Raw genomic sequence first — 24,463 nt, forward strand, 5'->3', positions numbered from 1 at the left:
GCTGACAGCAATTCAGAAATGGCTCTGAATGCCTCTTCTTCAATGTCAGAGGAAATACCTTCCGAATCGCTCATTTTTTAAACTAGTGACATCAATATTATTTACTGACATATTGACATTGCCCTGCATGGTGTTATTTGAATAAAGGTATTAAGGTAATTGTTTTTTTAGGATAGGTATATAGTTAAGTACAATAATTTTTAAAATTTATTGCGTGTTTTTATAGTTAGACGTAGATAAAATATTATATAAATACAATACACGCGAGTTAACTCCATTAGGATACTTGTGTGATTGCACAACTCGTGCTACGCACTCGTGCAACTTTATCTTAATGATGCTGTTAATTCACTTGTATCGTAAATATCTATTTCTAAAACACCCATGGCATGGCCAGATAATACTTGACTCATGAAGTAATCGACTTCTCCATATTTTCTGTTTAACCATAGGTGTATGTCGTGTTAACCATACCTGTATGTCCATCTGCCATATATACCGTTATTCCGTTTCTCTTGCCACTGTTGGAGAAGTTTTGTCCTTGCTAGATTTTTATCCATCCCATGGTAACTATCATATTGCTCCTGTATGATCAGATCAATAGGCGCTATTTCAGCTATAACTCCTATAGCCTCTCCAGATATCGTTTTGTATGTGCAGCATACCCTAATAGACATAATGCCGTTGTATTCTGCGTGGTCTATGCATTAGCTTTTGATTATTAGTGACTTTAAGCCATGTAGGTGCAGCAAACCACAGCTGCGAGTACTACATTGGCTATATAATGGCGTACCAACTTAGAGAGTATCTAAATCGATTCTTACTCACCAGATATCCTATCTCACCCTGTCTCTAAATGACATGAATGTGCAGTGCGTGTCAATAGATCATACACTCTTGCCTTTGATGATAAACAAAACTTTGATGATCGATCCAGAACCGGTGTTTATCTAAGGGATCATTACGAAACTGAATTAGTTGAATTTGTAGTCTCTACAATTTATTTTTTTTATTGATAACCTTTGAAGTTTCAGAAATAAAGACAGTTCCAGATTTTACTACTCTGAGCTATGGATCGTTATATTTTATTTTTCCTGGTGTACGTTTTTTTTGGATTGGTGTATCTTAATAGCGATAATATCGATTTTCTCATTTGTTATGTAAATAATGGCGATCCTGTGGAATAATCAGTAAAACGTGGAAAAGATTGCCAGAGGGGAATTGAGGATTTACGTTTGTTTTATTGATCAACAATCTTTCATTAAGTACTTGTTTTTGACCGTTCGAAAGCTGATGTACCGTATGATCGAAAACATATGGCTTCTCGTTGGCTTGGAAATGATGATCGGTAACATTTCCTATATAATCTTAACCTAGATCATATATACTTACGTGGATAAGTAAATCTCTATGGAAACTGTCGCAAACATATCAACGACTTCCATTTATTTTCTTTTTTTTGTTGCACACGCGGTGCTTCGACTCTATCTATCCTTGTTGAGGACCATATCGTCGGCGCGCCAAATTTGAACATTAATTTTAAAAATTTAATTCGTAAAATGCTTATATTTGAACGATAAATTGAATGTTTACTGGCACAAAAATTAAATTATATAAAAATACATTTAGCCACTCCGTACGAATATCAATATTCTTAGGAAATATAACCAGAAAGTATGCATGTTGCTTAATATAAATAAAATAACAACTGAGTTAACTACTTTACTTGCCTATGAAAAGATAATTCGGGGACCTTTATATTAGAACTTTCACACATTAAACACTTTGTAGTCATTTTTACGAGTATTTAGAAAGTCCAACGAAAAAAAATAGAAATATAATTTCACAAACTTAAAATTAACTTCTCACTGAACACACTTGCATCCTTGGCTGTATAAAAGCGGTCGATAACAGAGTAATTAATACAATTTTTAAATTAAAAAAGCGTAAAAAACAAGCGTCGTTACACACTGGGAATAAGATTATGACATATGATTATGACAATATGATCACAATGAAAAGTTGGTTTCCATAACAATGTATAATTTGTACTTTCTAAACCGTATAAAATTATGATTATTTTGGAAATACGTCCAACTTTTAATGCTCATGCGCAAAGTAAGGTCCTCGAGGAAGACAAATCTGTTGAATGTTTCATAAGTGCAATAAAGAAGGTTTGAAAATGGCATGTCGTGATGTTGGAGTCATATTTTTTAATGCTAAACTTATGGCGTTGATTTATTCATGGAAGTATATATGATCTAGGAATTTTACATACAAAATGACAGCTAGCTTCATTTCCAAGCCATCTTTTTTTCGATCGTATGGTATTTTGAATATGCTAGGAAGGTTCCAAGACACTTTGTATACAATGAGTAAAATTAAAACTCATTCGGAGTTATTTACGCCAACTAATCTACACTTAAACGACATTTGATCGTTTATCCCATATTATTCTGGATGTGTCTCGATTTGGGTCACACACCACTTAAATCGAGGAGCAATTTCAGAAAGCGATATCGTCGACCTCCAAATCGGCCAGACCTAAATCCATGCTATAAATGCGACCGATTAAAGACAATTACGGTCTGGTATAAGTAATAATGGAGCTGCTGAAGTCGACGCGATGCAAATTAATCAATTTAATAATCCAAATAATCACGGTTGTGATTCTTTTTTTTTTAATGCAGTTACGTCAGAAAATATTTAGTGATGCACAATCAGCAGTGATTATACAGAGAATCGTAGCTTAGGCTAGCAAAATTTCCAAACTATTAGACGCATGCAATTTTTTCTAAACTGTTAGATGTAAAACATCAATATATCTCTGTATCTTATTTCAGAAATCTGCCTAAGGCTTAGCCCGATCCTGTCATGTTAAGCCACACCCAATTTCCAAACACACGTGCTTTGATTAAGGCTTGACTAAGGTTTGCGGAGCTTTAGCATTTGCTATAAAATAGCGGGCAATTTGTTACAAAACTATATAAATTATATATCATCACTATAATTACAAAACTTCAATCTTTTTCCGTATTGTAACGGAATTTTAAATTATGTCTTTATTTTCGAGAACATTTAGTCCAAACATAAAGAATATTTTGTTGATGTTTGACCATCAAAATTTTAAAAATAAATAAGTTGTCTAAAAATGTGCTACAATACTGATATGGTATAATTCTTTATATTTAATTTTCTTCTTCATTTGTGGTAAAAATACCTAGCCAGTTTTACATAAATCGTTAAATGCTGAACATTTATTTTGCTACTTTTTCGGATTAGTGAAATGAACTCTTAAACAAAATTCTCAAGTTTTTTATTCTAGGAGCTACAGATGGCCGACGCACTTTTGCCGGACCCTGTATTTTTGCTTATTTATGTGCGGTCTCATTTCATCGTTTTCAAACTCTGTCAAACTACACGGTTTATAATTAACTATGTTTCAACATTTAACAGTTAAAAAACAATTACTCTGCCACATTTGCATGGATAAAATGACTCATTGTCATACTATTTTTAACTCTAATTAATTATATCTATTTAGCAAACCTATTTCGAGAAAGTAAGTTACAAAAAGGCATTTTTCCAAACATTTGACTCAGTATCCTGCCTGTGATGACCCGATCTAATGACCTCAGATTTTTCCCACCAAACGAGATATTAAATAAATACGGTTTATATTCGCGTATCTATTTGCATTACAAGGATAGTCATAAAAGCGCTTTTATCGTATTAATATCGCATGCTTTTTGCAATATTACTTGGCGCAAATGTTTGTATTAATAGATTCTAGATGGTTACGGTTCGTTGGGTGGTTTATTTATTTGAACTAAGGCAAGTGTTTATTTGGATTAGTCAAATCATATTTGCCTATAACGATTTTAAGATGAATCGCACAGTGTGTAGTATAGGAAATAATATACAGGGTGTTTCAAAAAATATGTGCCACCTCTCGTGGGGAGAGTCCTCTCGTAAAAATACGATTTATTTTTCATATTGTTACGGATTCCGTGGGTCCACTAATTTAAACTCACGATTAAATGCTTAACGAATTTATTTTCTCACTATATACACGGAATTTATACTGATTAACAACACACAATTAACTATTTAAAAAAAATCCTTCGATCAAACCGAGAATCAAACTAACCAAATTGTCACGATTCACAATTTAAATAAATAAATAAATAAATAAATGCCTTTGTTGTCAAAAAAAATTATAATTTATAGACAAAGATAAAGTAAACAAACAAAAGAGAATACCAATATTTACAATGTCAAAGAATAAAAAATAAAAATAAAATTCAAAAAGATTTAGTAAGTTTATAGTAAATATAGTAATAGCAAATATTAGACCAGTGTATACAAGATCAAAAAATTCGATTATCAAAATATAAGTCATTTACGGCGTAGAAAGCCTTGTCTACTAAATAAGATTTCAATGCTTTGCGAAATGAAAAAATTGATGTTATGCATTTGATTTCAAATGGCAGGTGATTGTGTATTTTTTTCGAGTTGTATAATACTGGACTTTTAACTAACTCTGAGCGTGGGGTGGGTAAATAAAGATCTTGCTCCGCGTTCCTGAGTGAATAAGTATGTGATGGCCTTTCTTGAGAAGCTGATACATGCTTACGTATTAGGCAAACGGATTCAAATATAAATAAGGAAGAAAGAGTTAATATTTTTATTTTTTTTAAAAAGTCTGGAACTGAGTTCTGCTGTTTTGTTCCAGTGAATATCGAAGAGCTCTCTTCTGGCGCTTGAAAATGCGGTCAAATTGAGTCACACAACACGTACCCCAGAATGAAAGAGCATATCTGAGGTGGCGACTCAAAAAGGGCATAATAAACAGTTCTAGCCACTGACAAGTTAAGCTCCTTAGCTTACTTACTTATGACACATGTCCCATTTTAGAGAATTGTCTACAACATGCCCTAAGAATTTTACAGATTTTACCACGTCAATGGCGCTGTTGTTAAGTACAAAAGGCTGCAGCGAGTTTTTATACGACAAAGCTTTTGAGACGTTCTTGTTGCTCCACGAAACGGTGTATTTTCAAATTTCAAACTAGCTCAACCGCCGATCGCGCGCCTTTTTATACTCTACTGACTGTTTCTGGAACCTTGTATTACAAGATTTTCTATTACATTTTTGAAATAATTGTTGAACAGACCACCGCGCCGTCATACCTGTATCTAACACCCCATTCCTCTTTCCTACAGTTTGGTGTCCACTACAATAGAGAGCGCTCCCGTGAATATGTTAAATAGGACAGAAGCTAAGACACATCCCTGCCTAACTCTTGCTGTATTTGTCAGGAAGGGATCGCTCAGTGATCCATGATGTGACACTCTCGACGGAGGCTTTTACACACTGTAAGAAATTTGTACCACTCCGAACTTTTGCATAATTGCACAAAGTGCATCTCTGTTTACAGAGTCGAAAGCTGAACCTAAGAACCATTCAGAAGTTTGCTATTAAACATTTTTGGTAATTATAATAAAGATTGTCTTCTTAAATTTGGCATAATATCTCTCGCTCATTTAACTTTATATCATTCTTAACCTTTGAGGCTCCCCGTTCGATGAGGGTCACGAGTCGCCTCTGCAGCAGAACTGCATAAATTCGCAACGGTGCGCTGTATTTCCGACAGATAAAACTATATGGCGGAGTAATGAACAAGTGACCGATAAACCATTTCGTATGTACGGTCTACGATTAGAATGACTTTTCGATAACCTATAGCGTTTTTAGTGCCGAGTATAGAACATAAAATGAATGAAGTCGAAAGGTTTACGATCTTTTATTAAAAATATCAGTATCTATTTTCGTATTCATATCATTTAATTATATTTCATTTATTTTTTATTACTGAACTTAATTTACGTTGCGAGATTACCATTCATGTTTTCGTTGAGGATATTTTATGTCAAAAACAAAAATATTTTCAATATATCATACCAATATTTGCCTTTATGTAAGTTAACGCCTCTATTTTTGGAGTAAAGGATAGTAATGAGCTGAGAGTTAATCACCGTGACTATTGTGTCCCCCTTTCTTAAGTTATAACTCATCATACAGTAGTATTAAAACTAAAAGAATTTCGGACTTCCATTATCTTTATTTATTTTGCTTATACAACGTTTCAGTCAGAAGTATCACTGACCGCTATAAAGTGTGTAATAAACTAAAACCTAAAACTACTGAGCTTATATACTAGAGCCGAGCATTCACCCGTGAATTAGTTGGGCGCAGTCAAGAAACATGGTCTATTGTGAATGATTTGAGAAACAAAGCTTCTTCGTCTAGCAATATCTCTACCTCAAGAACCTGAGAACCTTAACGATTACTTTGGAAATGTAGCCAAAAATTTAACTAATACCATATGTCCTTCTCACGATCCACTTTCATATCACTCTAATGATAATGTAAACTTACACAGTTTCTTTTTTTCGCCCGTAGTTTTAGAAGAGCTTCGCAGTACAATTAATACCATCAAAAATAAATTCTCATCTGGGACCGACGACGGGCTAGCTTTAAAAATATTTTCGAATCTGCCAGAAAGCACTCTGAATCACCTAACTACTTTAATAAACATATCATTCCAAAATAGTATTTTTCCAAAATGTCTTAAAACGGCAATAATCATTCCTCCGCATAAAGGAGGAGACAAAGATCAAGCTTCTAACTATCGCCCAATTGCACTCCTTCCAACGCTATCTAAGATCATAGAAAGGTTACTGAACATAGAAAGCTTACTGAACATCAATTTGGATTTCTAAGCAACAAGTCCACAAATGACGCTATGTTTCCCTCCTTAATGAAGTTTACTCCAGCCTAAATCATTCTACAGCAACAGTTTTCTGTGATTTTTCTAAGGCGTTCGACTGTGTAAATCATAAGATCCTAATAAATAAACTGCACCACTATGGGTTCAGGGGAACATCTCTCGAATGGTTTAAGTCGTATCTGAGCAACAGAAGTCAACTTGTCAGGGTGGATACCAAGCCAATAGAATATGGAGTACCATACGACTCCTATTTTATTTCTTCTTTTTATTAACGACATTGCTAACATAAACATCAGTGGTAGTCTAGCCACATTTTGCTATAGCTTTTTATAAAACATCATGAAAACAGGACTAAAAATAAAAAATATAATATTTTAAACTTCACGAATAAATTTTCCGTTGCGTTTTTTTTGTCATCTGAGTGTAAACAATTTCAAAATAATCCTACATCAAAACTTTTACTTTCACGGAAAGTTATTTAAAATATCTCGAATATTTTAGAACTCTTTGTTCATACCACACCGTGCCGCCGGTTGGTATTTTAAGCATAATAAAAGATTTATTTTTTTTATTCGAAATTTCCAGGGCAACGATGGATCGTTTGTTTACGATATACCTCGATCCTGGATCTAAATTTAAAATGCCCGAAGTGATTATTAGTATTTGTTTGTGTTAAGTTACACGATAGAGTCAGATGGCGTGTTCCCGGCACCAAATCCACCGAATATTTTAAATCAATCCGCATGTCGAACACGCCTCTCTTTGAACGTTCCAGTCAGATAAATACCGAACGATTAATGAATGCAATATAAAATCGAAAAAGAATAGCTGGAAAAAAGCTATTCCTCCTTCTATTAAAAGATATGTCCAATTCTAATGAAACAAAGATCAAAAACAGTACAGGGTGGCGCCTCTTATACGCCGCAGAAGCTCCAAGGAGAACGGTAGTTTATATCGAAATGAAATTTTGGCAGCATATAACTGTTAACTGGAAGCATTTTACAAAAATATATAGAATTATACAGGGTGTCCCCAAAAAAAGTTACACATCAAAGTTGTCTTTTTTCTAATGGAACACCCTATATATTAATTGATTTTTGGATTCTAAGAAAAAAATAAAGGTGAGTTTTATTAGAGAAGTATATACCTAAAATCTAAGGATTTTGACATATTTCACATTTTGTGAAAATGTAGAATAAATTTTAAATTTCGATAACAGCTACCTAAATTTTAGTTGACCTTGTATAGCCTGATATTTAATTACAGTAACCCTTGTATGTTAAACCAAGTTGAAATTTGACCCGAGTTATACAGGGTGAGACAAAATTAATATGGAACATTAGTCACTTTTAAAAGCAAGTTACTCGTTTATTTTAAATAGAACACCCAGTATATTATTCCGGTGTTCACCTCTCAGACAAAGATTTTCCAAGATATTTTAATTTTTATGATTTTGCGAAAGTAGATCTTTATTATTTGAAAAAATCTAGGGTGGCTCTGATATACATTTAGTTAATTGAACAAAAAATAAAGATTGTAGAGGAAAATACTCAACGGCAATAAAAAGATATACGTTTAAAACATATTTTAATTATTACAGAATTAAAACTAGATGTAAATCTATGATTATGTGACAAAAATTAGCTAGATGAAATCAAATGTTCAAAATGCTTTCTTTCCTGTTAACTGCTTAAAATGATTGTATTTTCAAAAGGATCTTTTCATTTTAAAAGGCATTATGTGGAGTTCTACCTCGAAAAGCAGCTACAATAATGTATCTCATCAGATTGTCGACAATAGTTGGTCGAGTCTTTTAAACACTGTCTTTAACATGTACCCATAAAAAAACCAGACTAGATAAAATCAGGAAGTATTCTATTAATCGGTGAATGCACACTGCATTCACCAACTAATAGAATCGTATCAATTCTCTCTCATGTAGAATAAGTTTGCATTTTCGGCAAATTTCTGAGAATTTTTTTTTGTTTTAACTGACAGAAAATGATAACTAGAGTTAAAGTTGGACTAATTATACAGCTATGTTGAAGTAACGTCAGACATATCACAGCCACCTAGATTTTATCAAATAATAAAGATCTACGCAGATCAAATCATGTAAATGAAAATATCTAGGAAAATCTTTGTTTGAGGGGTAGGCAACCTTAACAGTATTTTTAAGAGACATGAATTCTCCATTGAATGTTGGAATAATATACTGAGTGTCCCGTTTAAAATAAAAGAGTAACATATGCTTTTAAATGTGACCAATGCTCAATATTAATTTTGTCTCACCCTGTATAACTTTTTGGATCAAGTTTTAATTTGATTTAAAGTACAATAGTTAATTTAACTATATATTAGGCTATACCGGGTATATTCCAATTTAGGTAGCTTTTATTCTAATTTAAAAATTGTTCTTTATTTCTAGAAAATGTTAAATATGTCAAAAACCTTACATTTTAGTCGTATACTTCTCTTATAAAACTCACCTTTATTTTTCTCCCAGAATCCGAAAATTAATTAATATATAGGGTGTTCCATTACAAAAAAACACAACTTTGATATGTAACTTTTTTTGGAGACACCTTGTAGAACTCTCTATATTTTTAAAAAGTGCTCTGAACCTACAACCTCCAGGAGCCTCCGCGGCGTATGAGAGGCGCCACCCTGTATAGACTAATAATTATAATTATCTACCTAGATGACATCCTGCATAGTTACACGTAAAAGACTCGGTAAAATATATAGAAATCGAACCAAAATGAAAAATGCATTGTAACGTATGTACAATTAACAATATCGTCTAATCTAATGCACCTTACCATGTATATTAAAACAATATTCTTCAACTTTACATTTTATAGAACACGAAAACCTTTATCAGATCCAAGAAAATAAATTAGTCTGCATAGCATTAAATATACCGTCGAGATTTGCACGATAAAATGCTGTTTTTTGTACTTTAAACTCTTTCAACTCTAATATTGTTTCTTCACAACCTCGAAAAAACAAAAAGGACTAATTGAAAACATTTATGAAGGACCCTATTTGGTTGTAAACGAAAGAGGTGTGTATTAAAGAACGTCGAGAAAAAGTCTGGAGGTTTATAAATTCAATATATAATTCGGAAACTCTGGAAGTTCCCAAGTTAAAAGGAACAAAGGGTTATTCAACCCGAGGGTTAAAAGGTTTTCCTTTTGTTTTTGATTCGTTGATTAGCCGGTGTAGTTACCGGTCTCGTTTCATGCCGGAATAATATAAATTGTTAAAAAGTTCTTGGTTATGATTTAAAAAGTTTTTTGTGTGAGCTTGCAACAAGATACACACATGGCCAAAATTATTGCATATATCGTTTAAAAATATACGGAAAGGAATTTAAAGAATCTTTTTTTATACATATCTTTGATAATCTGTAATAAACATTTTTTTGCTAAAATGGATATGGTAAACAATGTTTATCGTTCAGACCTAATATTATTACAAATTCTTGCACATTTCGATTTGTGGTCTCTTGGGTTTCAGAAGAAATTTTGTCCTTAAAATGCCTAGAAACATTATTTCACAGTTTAATAGAGTCAGAATAGTAACAGTGTCTAAACAAGGCTACCGGCAAGTTGCAATAGCTGAAATTGTAGGAGTTAACCAAAGCGATGTATCGCGAATATTAAAAAAATTCAGGGAAACAAACGAGGTTACAGACCGGCCTGGAAGAGGTAGAAAGAGAGTTACTACTGCTGTGCAAATATTTGCACGACGACAATTGCACGACGCCATCCCCTGCTTTCTAGTACTGCTATTAAAAATGAGTTAGCTCGCCTTGAAGGGGTAAATGGTTCAAGAAAGACCATAGCAAGAAGACTCTATGACAGAGGATTACATTTAAGGAGGCTTCTACGTGTTCCGAAGCTCAATTTACAGCACAAAATTACGCCACTACAATGTGCTGAGGAGATGAGAGCAAATGGACCTAATTGGAATTTCGTCATATTTAGTGATGAAACAAGAGTAGGCCTAGTATCAGACTCGCGACGAACTTTGGTCTGGAGAGCATCTGAAAGACGAGCACGCTTGAATACAGCTCGTGTAGTAAGCCAATATGTCCAAAAATATAAAAAGAATCATATTAGGTCCAAATAAAATAGAAATATCGTTATATGGACAACAGTTTCGGCACAATTTCGAAAAAAATCGCCAAATTTCTTTCTCCTAATACTGACACTAGTGCTACTATACTGGATCGGTAAATGCTGCTTCTTTTCCCTTTGCTGGTCGTTATCGCAACCAACTACGCTTTCAGTGTTGTCATTCTCACTTGCACGAACCGCATTTGCGCTATAGTCGCTAATCTCACTTGTCATCTTATATTTACTAAAATCAATAAGGATTTCAATAGCGAATCACCGGTTAACCAAGAAATTTCAAGATCATGAAATTTCTTGAGTCAAGACAAGATAATAAAGCGTCAAGAAAACGCCAATAAGATTTTTTTAAATTTCTAGATTTTTCAAATCAAGACAAGAAGTTGTCATCAAGATAAGTATTCTTGTCTTGTCGATCCCTAACTCTCCAAGTCGGTAGGCCTCTGACATTGATATAGCTGAAGACCGCGGTTCGGATTCCGCGTAAACAAAGTAGAGAGAAACGGTCCAGAGTAACCGTAGCAGCAAAAAAAAGTCGTTAACATTTAACATTTTTATCATTTCTAATTAAGTGTAAAATGCAATTTAAAGAGGTACGAATAAAAATGCTGTAGAAATAAACCGTTACTTATTGGTCTAAACTGTAAGTATCAAAAATACGCAGAGTTCAAGGCACTCGAAACACTATAAAGTTTGTCGATCGATAAATTGACAGTTATTGTAATCTATTAAAGTGTCTATCGCACCGTTATTTGAACACAAGAAATAACGCTTTGTTATCTTCAAACTAGACCATTTAAATGCAATGAAATTACGATAAGTATGTCTAAATAGATAGAGTGCGATTATGTAATTTAAGAGTAATTTACTAGAGGTTAAATCGGGAGTGTAGGACGGATTGGCCAATATTAAGTCATTAATATACTACTTTCATTAGTTTTTCATTAATAGGATCTATTACTGATACCATAAGGGGCAAGCTTCTGAAGTGTCAAGAACAGATAATACTTAGTATAGTAAGCTTGGTGGTTATGTACGTACAGTAGGGTGTCCGTTATTTACAAAATTGATAATTTCTCTCATGACGCCCTCTAAATTTTTAGTTTATTGTCTAAAAAAAATAACAGCCCATTGTAAACCAATATATTCACAATAAAACTTGCCCCAAAGACGATTCATTTCCCATTTAAAGTACATAGGAATTTGCCACTATTTGCAAATAATTATTTTTCTCTCGATCGATATGTTTCGCTCGATAGATAGATAATATCGGTATCTGGAGCTCAATTTTTATCACAAACGTGATGGTGAAAACCGCCCTTCGATATCTGTTACCGTTTTGGAGTTACGGGGTGTTTTTTTTAAAAATGTGCATTTTTAACAAATCGCTGTAACTTTTTGGCTATAGAAAATTTTCTATTTTTATAAAAACATTTCCAAATCACCTTTTTACGTAGAATTTAATGGTTTAAGTATAATTTTTTTAAAATTAATAATTTAAGGGTTATCAACAGAAAATTTGATTTTTTTATTTGGGACGCCCTGTATATTTTTAATTAAATGAAAAGAACTTAAAATTACCTTTCCAAAAATATAGACTTGATATTTTGTTATAATCCCCTTCGAAATACAGATTTTTTAAAAGTTTGCCACTTTTAACTACTAGGCTTTGGACCCCTTATTGAGGATCAGCCCCTAATGGAACTCGAAAACATATTTTTCCAGCAAGACGAGGCACCACCTCAGAACGCTGAAGTTATCAGCTAACTTTTACAGTCATTTTCGACAATAATTGATTACCTAACCAAGATCCCAGCCGTTGACCGTCGAGGCCGCCGAACTTATTGCCTACATATATGGATTTTTATCTTTGCGAAAGAATACACGTTGTTATTTTTAAATTGCCTGTATAATCAAGGCAAGAATTAGAAGTACTTAGCGGTTATGTGAGGGTATCTTTCACCCCCATTGAGTTAATAAATTCCGCGAGAAATGTTCAAAAACGATCCCGTCTGTCCATAACAGAAGACGGTCGACATGTCAAACATCTGTAGCGAAATCTCATGTCTTGGTTTGCTATTAATTTTTATTGTTATGAGATATAATTTAAATGTGTTGATGTTGTTCACATCAATAACTTAATTGCTGCTCACAACTACAATTTTTTTGCATTACAGCTGGCGCGGTTTGCCCACTTTAAATAAGCCTACTTATTTAAAGTGGGCGAATTTTTAAAAACTCTATATCTCGAAGAGGAATCGAGCAAAATATGAAGTATGCTATATTTTGGAAAGGTAATTTTAAATTATTTTCAATGAATTAAAAATATACAGGGTGTCCCATATAAATGTTAAAAATGCAAATTTTTGAAAAACACCCCGTAACTCGGAAACGGTAACAGATATCGATGTGCGGTTTTCACCATCACGTTTTTGATAAAAATTGAGCTCCACACACCGATAATAGTTTTCGACTTTCTCCTATAGAAAAGGATGTTTTCCTTTAAAAACGTCCAATTTAACCCACACTGTACATGCAGTATTCTATTTAAAAAATACAAGTACAGTGTAAAACTGTAAACATACTATATTTTTGAATCATCCCATATATTTAAGGAAATATTTTCAAAGGTTTTTCATATTTTTAATTCTGTAAACCTCGATATAGATAACAAAAACTTAAAAGTTCATGTATCAGAACAAACAAAAGCAGAACCATACAATCATCGCAGTTCAATATTGAAACGAACCAGTTAAGCGATATCATTCAATAAACAATTTATTTGTTTAAACAAAAGTTTGTCTTATTAGAAATTTCTCGGTGTTGTTGCAGCTGAAATGAAGAGCGCACATATTATTATATGCAGTGTGCAGGGCATCGTTTATCATTTATATTTTCGAGAAAATATTATTTTTGGAAATATCCCGTTTGTATGTGCGTAATCTATACTAATATACAGGGTGTTTCAAAACAAATGTGAAAAACTTCAGGGGGTGATTCCTTGTTCAAAATAAAGGGTAGTTTGCTTCATAAACGTTGGGTCAAAAGTCAACCATTAGGGAGATATTGCGGTACAAAGATGGCGGAAAAATAATGTTTTTATTTTTTATCTTGAAAACGAAAAGAGATAGACTAATAAAATTTTATGGAAGCATTACTGTTATGAAAACACACTTTCTGGTAATTTTTTCACTTTTTTAAAATGAGTGGAAGGGGTTGAAATAAACACCCCTATCATTCCTGTTAACGAAATTTAAAGAAAAATCTTATCAAATACATACAAAAAAATTAATTTGGATAGTTTATTTTGTTTAGAAACTTTTTTATCTCTTGTATTTTTTTGATAAAACTTTTTGATAAAACCAAACCAAATCAAACCGATTTGAAATTAAAAAATAAAATGTAAAGCATTACATGTCAGGACAAAAAACATTTTCTGATAAAGAATCTAGTGGGCTGCTGTAATTTTTTTAGGAAAAAATCTAGTCGGCCGCTGTTACTTCTTAGGATGTTCCTAATATTATTTTATTTGACATTACTCTACTGCAATACGTTATTATCTAGATGATTATTATTATCGTTATTATCACTAGATTCTTAATTAAAATGTTTTTTATTTGACATGTAATGCTTTTTTATTTTTTAATTTCAATCGTGGTTTTAAGAGGTAAAAGTTTCTAAACAAACTAAACTATCCAGAATTAAAACGACCATGTGTTTGATAAGGTGCTGCGTCAGGTAGTTTATTTCAACCCCCTCCCTCATTTTAAAAATTACCTGAAAGTGTGTTTTCATAACAGTAATGCTTCCATAAAATTTCATTAGTCTATCTCTTTTCGTTTTCAAGATAAAAAATAAAAACATTATTTTTCCGCCATCTTTGTACCGCGATATCTCCCTAATGGTTGACTTTTGACCCAACGTTTATAAAGCAAACTACCCTTTATTTTGAACAAAAAATCACCCCCTAAAGTTTTTCGCATTTGTTTTGAAACACCCTGTATAAAATCCTTAAGTGACTGACATACTGATTAATCACGATCCTGCTCAAACCACTCACCGTAAAGAAGCTCAATTTTGGCATACAGGTTGATTCTAGGGTGTAGAGGTTCGATAAGAAGGGATTTTTCGAAATTCCAGTTCCAAGGGGGTGAAACCACCCCTCAAATATTTTATTTAAAAAACGATCAAATTTCCGAAAAAAAACGCTTGCACATATATATTATATTTTAATTTTTTACATATTTTAAGATTTTTTAAAAATGTATACAGGGTGTTTCGAAAAATCTAGTCATTGATTAATAACCATCCTGCTTAAAGCGCTTGGCCTAAAAAGCTGATTTTTGGAAAACAGATTGACTTTGGGGTGTAGAGATTCGATAAGAAGGGATTTTTCGAAACTCGAATTCTAAGGGGGAAACTATCCCTCAAATATTAAAATATTTTTTATTTAAAAACCGGTAAGTTTTTCAGAAAAACTCTTAAACACGTATATTTTATTTTGTTGTTTTACATATTTTAAGATTTTTTATAAATTTATACGGGGTGTTTCATAAAATATGACCATTGAATAATCACGATTCTGCTTAAATTGGTTGACGTTTAAAGCTGATTTTTGGCAAACGGATTGACTGTGGTGTGTAGAGGTTCGATAAGGAGAGGTTTCTGGAATCTCAAATTCCAAGAGGGTGAAAACGCCCCTCAAATATTACAATATTTGTTATTTAAAAAACGGTTAGTCCTTCGCGAAAACGCTTGGACAAGCATAATTTATTTGTTTTTTTTACATATTTTGACATTTTTTAAAAAATCATACAGGGTGTTCCAAAAAGTTGGGTAATTTCTTAACCACGATTCTGCTTAAACTGCTTGACGTAAAATGCTTATTTTTGGCAAACGGATTTTTCGAAAGTCAAATTCCAACGAGATGAAACTACCCCTCAAATATTACCAAGTTATATAATAATATCGGCATATTGTTTTTTCTCATGCTGACATAAATGTGAGAAAATGTTATCCAGTTTGTATGTTAATGGAAATTCTTGCTTTGTTTTATCACCACCATTACAAATGATTAATTCGACGCGAACGAAGTCGCTGGTACATGCTAGTTTGTTTATAAAATAAAAAATGACATGGGATATTTTAAAAATTGTTAATTCATTTTATTGGGTTTTAGTATTTAGGTATTTAGATGATATAAATGAATAAGTCCGAAAAAATTCGGGATATTTTTTCCTACAAAGCCAGGTACTAAAACTATTCGATTTGATCTGTCAGTAGAAAGATTACAAAGATATTTATTTCAAGATGTACAGGGTGTCGCAAATTGGAGCTTTATCATTAGGATCTCGGCGATCTCGGAAACTAGAAGTGATACGAGATAATAAAGGTTAGATAAAAATGGTCAAGTGCGAGTCGGACTCGCGCACGAAGGGTTCCGTACCATTCATTATCTATACAACATTAGACACTATATTATTATAAACATTTTTTCCGATTTAACTGAAATTTTGAACGCGCGTTTAAGTAATTTAAAAAAAATGAAACAACACATTACTAAAAATTGGATTAATCAATAATAAATATATAAAAAGTAAAAATAAGTATATAAAAATACGTAAAAATAAAAAAAAACGATTAAAAAAGTCGCCTTGACTAGGATTCGAACCTGCCTTACTACGGCTCCAACGTCATAGCAGCGTAAAGTCCCTAACGCTTTAACCACGCAGCCACCGAGGACTTGAAAGATTCTATGTAAAATTCTTACTTAAAAGATAATGTTTAGTGAAAGTACTTTTTTATTTATAAACATTTATTTAATTCGGTTTTTAGTATCTGTTCTTGTAGCGGCAACATAGATACATTATCTGTAAAAAATTCAACTGTCTAGCTATAACGGTTCATAAGATAGACCTTTGAGACAGACGGACGGACGGACAGCGAAGTCTTAGTAATAGGGTTCCCGTTTTTACCCTTTGGGTACGGAACCCTAAAAAACAAGTTTGATGATGGCAGCGTTAATAAGGCTAATTTAGTTAGCATTAAAGGGCATTACTTAACCCAATAAAGTAAAAAAATACCGAGGGTGCTATTTAAAACCCAGAAGTTGTAGCCATTTCCGGTGAAACAGGAAGTGACCAAAAACAATTGAATACGTCAATCAATCCTAATTTATGTCACTGAAAAATATATTTGAACTGAAAAAAATAAAAAAGTTATAGGGCCACTTTTGAGACATACCCGGCAAGACTCTAGGTAGCATTTCGACAAATAAACATAAAATTTAACTGAAAATGCAGGACTTTGAGAGCAAAATATTTATTTCATAGTGATCAACCAATATACCTGCACAAAACACCGGCAAATCATGCTTTAATATACCCGAACGCATTCAAAACACTGTTGATCGATATGCACACACACCGCTATCATCAGACCTTTTATTAAACCCCTGAAAAAAGGTCCAGACGGTATAATATACTGCCCGTACTCAGACTCATTCTCCGGCGACCAATAATAGTCGTCCCGCATCAACTCCAGGTGTTTCTAGACAACGTCGCCCGCTTTCCATCGACCTTTTCAGCCGTTTAATGAATGAAAAAGTGCCTGTTTTGCAATGCCTTACCTTGGAACCGGGCCTGAGGAAGGGTAGAAACAATGAAACGTCCCGCTACTGGTACCGTTTCGATAGGGACGCGAAAGAGACGGGTTCTTCGCGAATTTTTCGATCCCGGCATCTAATTGACAACGGGCGCCGCTGCGGACTGAAACGGGGAACGGGCCTAATGCTTTTGGCCCCTCCTTTAGCTCTGTTCGCGGGCGCGGTTGCCACGTTTTGTTTGTTTATTTCAGTAGAATGTAGGATCGAGAAAAAGTATCGACGGCATCGAAAGTGCTTCTCAAACTAAAGCAGGAACAGGGAGGTGAGGGAAGTTAGCAACTCGTAACTCTCAAAAGTTAGCAATTGAATGTGTTGCCAACTGGGAAGTCAGCAACCAAAATAAAAGTAACTATAGCTCAAAATTGGTAGTTTTAGCTGGGTTGAGACCAGGGTTGCCATATTTAGAAGAAGAAAAAGCGGGACGCACTGAATGACCGCCGGAGGTGAAAATGTTTGGGTGCCACGCCCAAAAATGTTTATTTTAATATCTTAAATAATAATTTATTGAGGGATTGTGTTTTCAAAAATGTTTTAAAATGAAAATACACAAGCACTAAACGAAAAATGTACTGCTCTAAAGTATACGTACATAGTACGTGCCCCATGTACGTACTATTTACGTACATTGTAAGGACTTCACTACGGACGTACATGCGAGTACGTACGACGTACGTATCTTGAAAATTTTTGAAAACGCATTACAAAATGTTATTTAATTTTAATATCATGACTGGATTATTTTGGTCAGATATTCCCAATAATAATGAATGGACTGGATCAGTGGATTTTTTCTAGGCTAACGTTAATTCAAGTCACTCTAACCTACCTCTACTTCTTTTATTAATAAATCTAACCCGACCGCTATAAAAAAATGATTTCCTAAATTATACAGTGACCATAATGCATAATGACAGCCTTTGAAGAAATCTGATGGGTTAAAAATGCAATATATTATGCAATCAAGCCTAACAGGAAAATTTCTAATGGCGTTTTCGATTGGCAGAGCTAGAGCGCAGGTGCGCACTCAGTGTAGTTCCATCTTTTATTAATCAATGTAAAAAATAAAAACAACAATACACTGAGTGCGCACCTACTCCGATCCAGTTTTCGATTGTGTATGTGTTTTGTGTGTGTTATGGTGGCTGTAGGTTATTTGGCTTCCGCCTTGTTTTCTTTTGTCGTTGCCTTTGTTGCTCGTTGTTTCAAGGTAAATTAAAGTGTAATAATATAATGTGACTATTTCACCTAGCACAGTCACAACCTCGAATGATTGAGAATCGGCTCATTCAATTTTTTCAAAACAGAGGCAAGAATTAGATATTTGGATACTTAGTTTTCTTTTTGTATTTTTAGTTAGAAGCAGTTTGAGAATAAAAAAATTAAATATCTATCAACATCCAATAAAAGACAGAGTGCGCTAGGAGGTGTGGTTTGCCGAACCGAAGCCAGACTCACGGGTGTATCAAGACATAAGGGATGACCCTGTACCTGAGTTTTTATATTAATAAATATTTTAAGCTGACTTCCATTGAATTATTTCTAATTAAATTCCTAGGTCGTATACGTCGTTGAAAAATGTACATCCATAATACGTACATTGTATATCCATAGTACGTACATTGTACGTACTTTCGATCATTTTACATTCAGTTTTGGAGGATCCTCAGTTTTGGTCCGGAACAAAACATAAAATGTACGTACCTGGAATGTACGTCCATGCGACGTACATAGTACGTACTTTACCACATCCCAGGGACGTACCGGGGACGTACATAGCGTTGGAAAATGTACGTCCCCAGTACATACATAGTACGTACCTGTACCCAACAAGCAAAATTTATTGCTGGAACATTGCCAAAACTTCGCAAAGCAATGTGTAACATTGCTTTTTTCATTGTAGGGAGGTTTAGGCAAGGTGGCAGGGTAGCTTAATCTTCCGCCAAATTACATTGCAGTGCAAGGTTGAAAAACACAATATTATTGAAACGTTGCTAATGTAACGTTCAGGAAAGTACTAATTTGAGATGTATTAGTAATATTGTTAATTTTACATCTTATTATCGATTAAACTTTCTATTTTGTTGTAACTTATTAACTGACTTATTGCTAAAATAATATAGCAAAAAATAGATAATGTTTGCAATAAAAAATCATTTCATTAGCAACATTAGCAATTTTATGTTAACAATAATACATCAGTAATAGGTTATAATAAACAGAAACATTAATGGGTATTAAATTGTAGACTTTCAGATAGGTATAATATACCTACTTTTACTAATATTGTATTGACAAAAAACATAAACAATATTGATAAAAATATGCATATCTCTATATCCACTGACTTAGAAAAATTAAAAATGCTCGGTAAATATATCCCTACCAAGAAAGTCGAATTTGTCGAACTAATTTAAAAAAGAAAACAAATAGAAACTAGAAATTGATCACTTACTTGTTTCAAAAATACTGTTAAGTACTGAGTACTGAGAACTTACTGATCTTTTCGGCTGCTCATTAAATAAGGAATTACTCAACTCTGACCTCTTGAATCGAATTTCTAAAAAAAATCTTAAAAGTTGAAGGTCTGAAATAATACAAAATATATATAGGTACAGTATAAACATTATTATATATTTCTTATTCAAAAATACAAAAGGAAAGTATAACATTAAATATATGTACAAGGAAAAGCAAACTTATATTTTAATTGATTTTTTGGATCTTTCATATTTTGTCTTCGCATGTTGAATTGTCTTATTCATGGTTTCAAATTCCTCTTCGGTAAGGATTTTTTCCAATCTATATCCAATTGTTTCTAAAGTAGTAAAAATAAAAAACAATCAGTTGTAATAAATACAATCAGTTGTATATATATATATATATATATATATATATATATATAGCATGAGAAAACTTACCTCTTGTGATGTTCCTTATTTTAAGTCCTTATTTTAAAAATCTCAAATGATTAACCAATCCAACATTGACAATAATGAATATTGTTCGTGATTTTATCATTATATTAAGAATATATAGGTTTGCCCTGGTTTTATCCATGTTTTATCTACTTCAGTTTTCAGTTGGTTAAAAGCTAAACTAAAATATAAAATTTCCTTTAAAAGCAAACAACATAATTTGTTATACTTATTCATAGCTAAGGGTTATTAATACGCACATAATAATGAAATTATACTTACACTTATCGTCTCATCATCATTCTTTGTCTATTGTTGGCTATGTAGACCCAATTTATCCTTGCTAATTTCCTAATATTATGGTCCCATCTTAGGTTCAGTCTACTTCTAGGTCTCTTAATTCCTTGTGGGTACCATGCGGTAATTTTTGTGGTCCATAATGTGTTGTTCGTCCTTATTGCCAGGTATCCTGCTCATTGCCATTTGAGGGATATGATTCTGTGGATGACATCTATTACCTGGGTCTTTTGTCGTATTCACTCTTTTCTTTTATGGTCTTTCTTGGTTATTCCAAGGTTATTCCCAGCATATTTTGTTCCATTGAAGATTAAGATCCTCATCCATTCCATTGAAGATTAGATCTCCATCTATCTTTAATCCTTTGTTGATCCAGTCTAGTTGACAGAAGATTTCTTCTAGTGTTGATGTGTAAATAGCTTTGGGGATATCACGTCTCCTTATCGTACTCCTGTGCCAGTTGGAAACTCTGGGGTTGTTTTATATATCATTTCTCTTGCTTTGGTTTTGCTTTGTTTACTTACTAACTCTGGGGTTGCTTTATATATCATTACTCTTGGTTTGTTTACTTACATTTATATTCATCAAAATCTCATTCAAAAAGCATAGAACGTAATACAAAACACGTCAAAAACAAGTTTAACGTTAACCTAACCTAACTTTATTTATGACTTTATGATAAAAAAAACGGCGTCAGCGATGGCTATGAATTGAAGATCGCTGTCATTTTATATGTAAAATTATATGGGTAATTACAGCTGGACGCCGTATTTTTTCGATCATACGGTTTGAACATGAACTTGCGCGGATCTTTCATTTGAATCTTTGTTGCAATGTTGCAGAAAAAACGTTTTTATCGCCTTTCAAAAACAACATTTCTGTAGCAAAGTTTCATCAATCACGGCAAAACGTTTACAAATCAACATTACAAAGCAAGCTGTTTGGGGATTGTCTGCAATGTTGCAAATGTAATGTGAGGTTTCTCGCTTGGTGGGTAAGTACTTGTACATACCAGGGACCTGACGTTCGTCCCAACATTACGTACCAGGTACGTACATAGTACGTACCATGGCTGTATGGGTAACTCCCCCGATCTGGAACAGGTATATGAATATCTGGGTCAAAAACTAAATACTCCGAACCAATGGACACTTACCACAGCAATAGAATGTAGAATGAATGGAAGGGGGTTAATCACCGCCACATGAAAGATCTATTGTGCCCTCCCTTTCTTGAGTTATAACTTATCATACAGTCTATAACCTCATCATACATGGGAATCTTCCTGTTGTAGGGGGATATATATTTTTTTAGTTTTATGTTTACAAGTTTTATTACTACTTTTCTATTAAAATTTATCAGAGACAAAAAGTAAAGTAAACTATATTAAATTAACATCTCTTTTCAGTAGGGCTAATCTGGACGGAGCCCATTCTCAGCCATAAATAATCTACCAACTTTGAGAGTTAAATTTTATAACTTTTTTTTGAGTAAAATTCCACACTCACCAGTACAAAAAAGGGTCACCTTAAAATAGTCATGTATTTTAAAGTTTTATACAGGATGTCCCAGAAATAAGTGCAAGTATTTTAAGGGGTGGTAGATCTCGATAAAAGAAACATATTTTCTCTTTATCGTTTTTCAAATAAGTTCAAAATAACGGCGTTATTTTACTTTAAAAATTACAGTTGAGGGTTGGAACCTTTGGTGTTACACAGCAAAATAAAAACACTAAATCACCACAATACACCAAAAAACACTTTTACTTTTACACTGGACGCGCGTTTCGCTAACCATGTTAGTATCATCAGTAGATGATTACAAACTGTTTGAAAATTACCAAAAAAAACATTTTTTGCTAAAATTTTGAGAAACACTGGATCTTTTCTAGATTTTCTTGTAAATTTAATCTAATACCTATGTTGTCATATTATCAAGAAATTATGTTTTTTAACTAAAATTTCGTGAAAAAAACCTCATAGGCGTGTTTCTGGGATTGAACTATCCTACCAGTTAAAATACTTGCACTTATTTCTGGGACACCCTGTATATTGTGTTCTAGTGGACCGATTTTGATGAATTTTTAAGTAATTTGTAGCTAAATTATTTGACTTTTTAATATATTTTTCTAAATTAAAAATGAAAATTGTCATCTGCCGATTATACAAGGAAAAAAAATCAACTTTTTGTTTTCCTCCGTATAATTGACAGATGAAAACTTTCATTTTTAATTTAGAAAGAGACACTAAAAAGTCAAATAATCTAGCTACAAATTGCTAAATAATAATCAAAATCGGCTCACTAGAATAAAATATATTAAACTTTAAAATACATCACAGACAACAGATAGATTTTTGTAATTATCTTAAATACCCTGTAGCCGAATTTAGACCTAATTAAATTAGAATTATTAGTACCAGTGGCGTCCCAGAGGACACCTTATCGAAAATAATTGAGAAAAAAATATACGCTACTGACTTTTTTGCAATTTTTATATTTATTTCAATTAAGCCAACTAAAAAGGCAACTTTTGTTTCTCTTGCATCATGATTGTGTGACATTCTTTTATTGGTCCACCTATATCGATACTTTGCTTATACAAGGTGAGGCTTGTAGATCCCGGTAAAAGAAACATATTTTCTCTTTACCGTTTTTCAAATTAATTCAAAATAACCGAGTTATTTTACTTTGAAAATTTCCAAAAAATAACATTTTGCTAAAATTTTGAGAATGAATTCACTTAATCTTTTCTGGATTTTTAATCTAAATTTAATCTACTACCTATATTGCCATATTATCAAGAAATTATGTTGTTTAACTAGTTTTTTCTTTAAAAAATATGTCGTAAACGCCATCAATATATACTTTGTTTAAAAACTGATTAAAAGATATTTCGCTGTATAACTGAAAAAATGTCAGATGCTAAATATCTTTATTTGTTTGGAATAGGGAGGAAATCGACGAGGCGGCAACGGCGTGCGATGCACAGCTGGTCGGCTCGAAGGACCAGAAATTGCGAGCGTGCTTGAGAACCGCGGGTAAGTGGCAAATCTGACAGATAGTAGTGTTATCTGTTGGGGAATGGTTAAAGCTTACAAAGAAAGCTTTTCTGTAATTTTCAAAGTTTACGCTTAAATTTTGTAGATGGCGCTAGACTTTAAAAAAGAAGGAATATGACATAATTTGAAATGTATTTTGCCTCTATAGTTGTGATACTAGAAATAAGAGGGCAACACAGGGATTTAATTCTAATATTTTTTTAATTTGTAGAGGAATGTAAAAATATCTCCACTATTATATAATTATTATTAATTAATTCATTATTTATTAATGGTATATTATTATCCATTGGCGTAACTACAGTGGTGCCCGAGGGCGCCGGGCCCCCCCAGGTACTGCTGGGCGCCCCCCAGTTACCCAGTTATATCCTGAATTATGACTCTTGGCTACGTATTAATTTTTATTTGCTTGTGATGCAGTAAAAATGACATTTTCTACTTTGGTTTAGTTGATATTATTTTGTTGTGTTCAAAAATGTGTTAATTTTTATTTTTTTTAGAAAATTTGTAGATATTTAAGTAATCTACGGGATTACGGGTTTGATAACCAAGTACAGTAAAGACTCGATAATCCAAAGAGCGCTACTTCGGATCCC

At 33.0% G+C, this 24,463-nt stretch overlaps 1 protein-coding gene and 1 long non-coding RNA gene across 2 annotated transcripts in view; both read right to left on the reverse strand.

The window, feature by feature from the left end:
- Nucleotides 1-17,704, reverse strand: part of LOC115890641 (dystroglycan) — a 210,756-nt gene extending 193,052 nt beyond the window's left edge. Inside the window, exon 1 of the mRNA XM_030910937.1 lies at nt 17,561-17,704. The gene's annotated coding sequence lies outside the window, so the exon portion shown is untranslated. The remainder of the gene's footprint in view (nt 1-17,560) is intronic.
- A 2,684-nt stretch (nt 17,705-20,388) lies between these two features.
- LOC115890704 lies at nt 20,389-20,911 on the reverse strand. Its single transcript, XR_004051681.1, has 3 exons — nt 20,794-20,911; nt 20,515-20,692; nt 20,389-20,411 (listed from the first exon to the last, which is right to left on the reverse strand). It is a non-coding gene; the product is annotated as an uncharacterized LOC115890704 (long non-coding RNA).
- Nucleotides 20,912-24,463: the final 3,552 nt, after the last annotated feature.

This window comes from Sitophilus oryzae, unplaced genomic scaffold (assembly GCF_002938485.1).
Source record: "Sitophilus oryzae breed Bouriz unplaced genomic scaffold, Soryzae_2.0 scaffold_907_pilon_pilon, whole genome shotgun sequence".
In the NCBI taxonomy this organism is placed as follows: Eukaryota; Metazoa; Arthropoda; class Insecta; order Coleoptera; family Curculionidae; genus Sitophilus; species Sitophilus oryzae.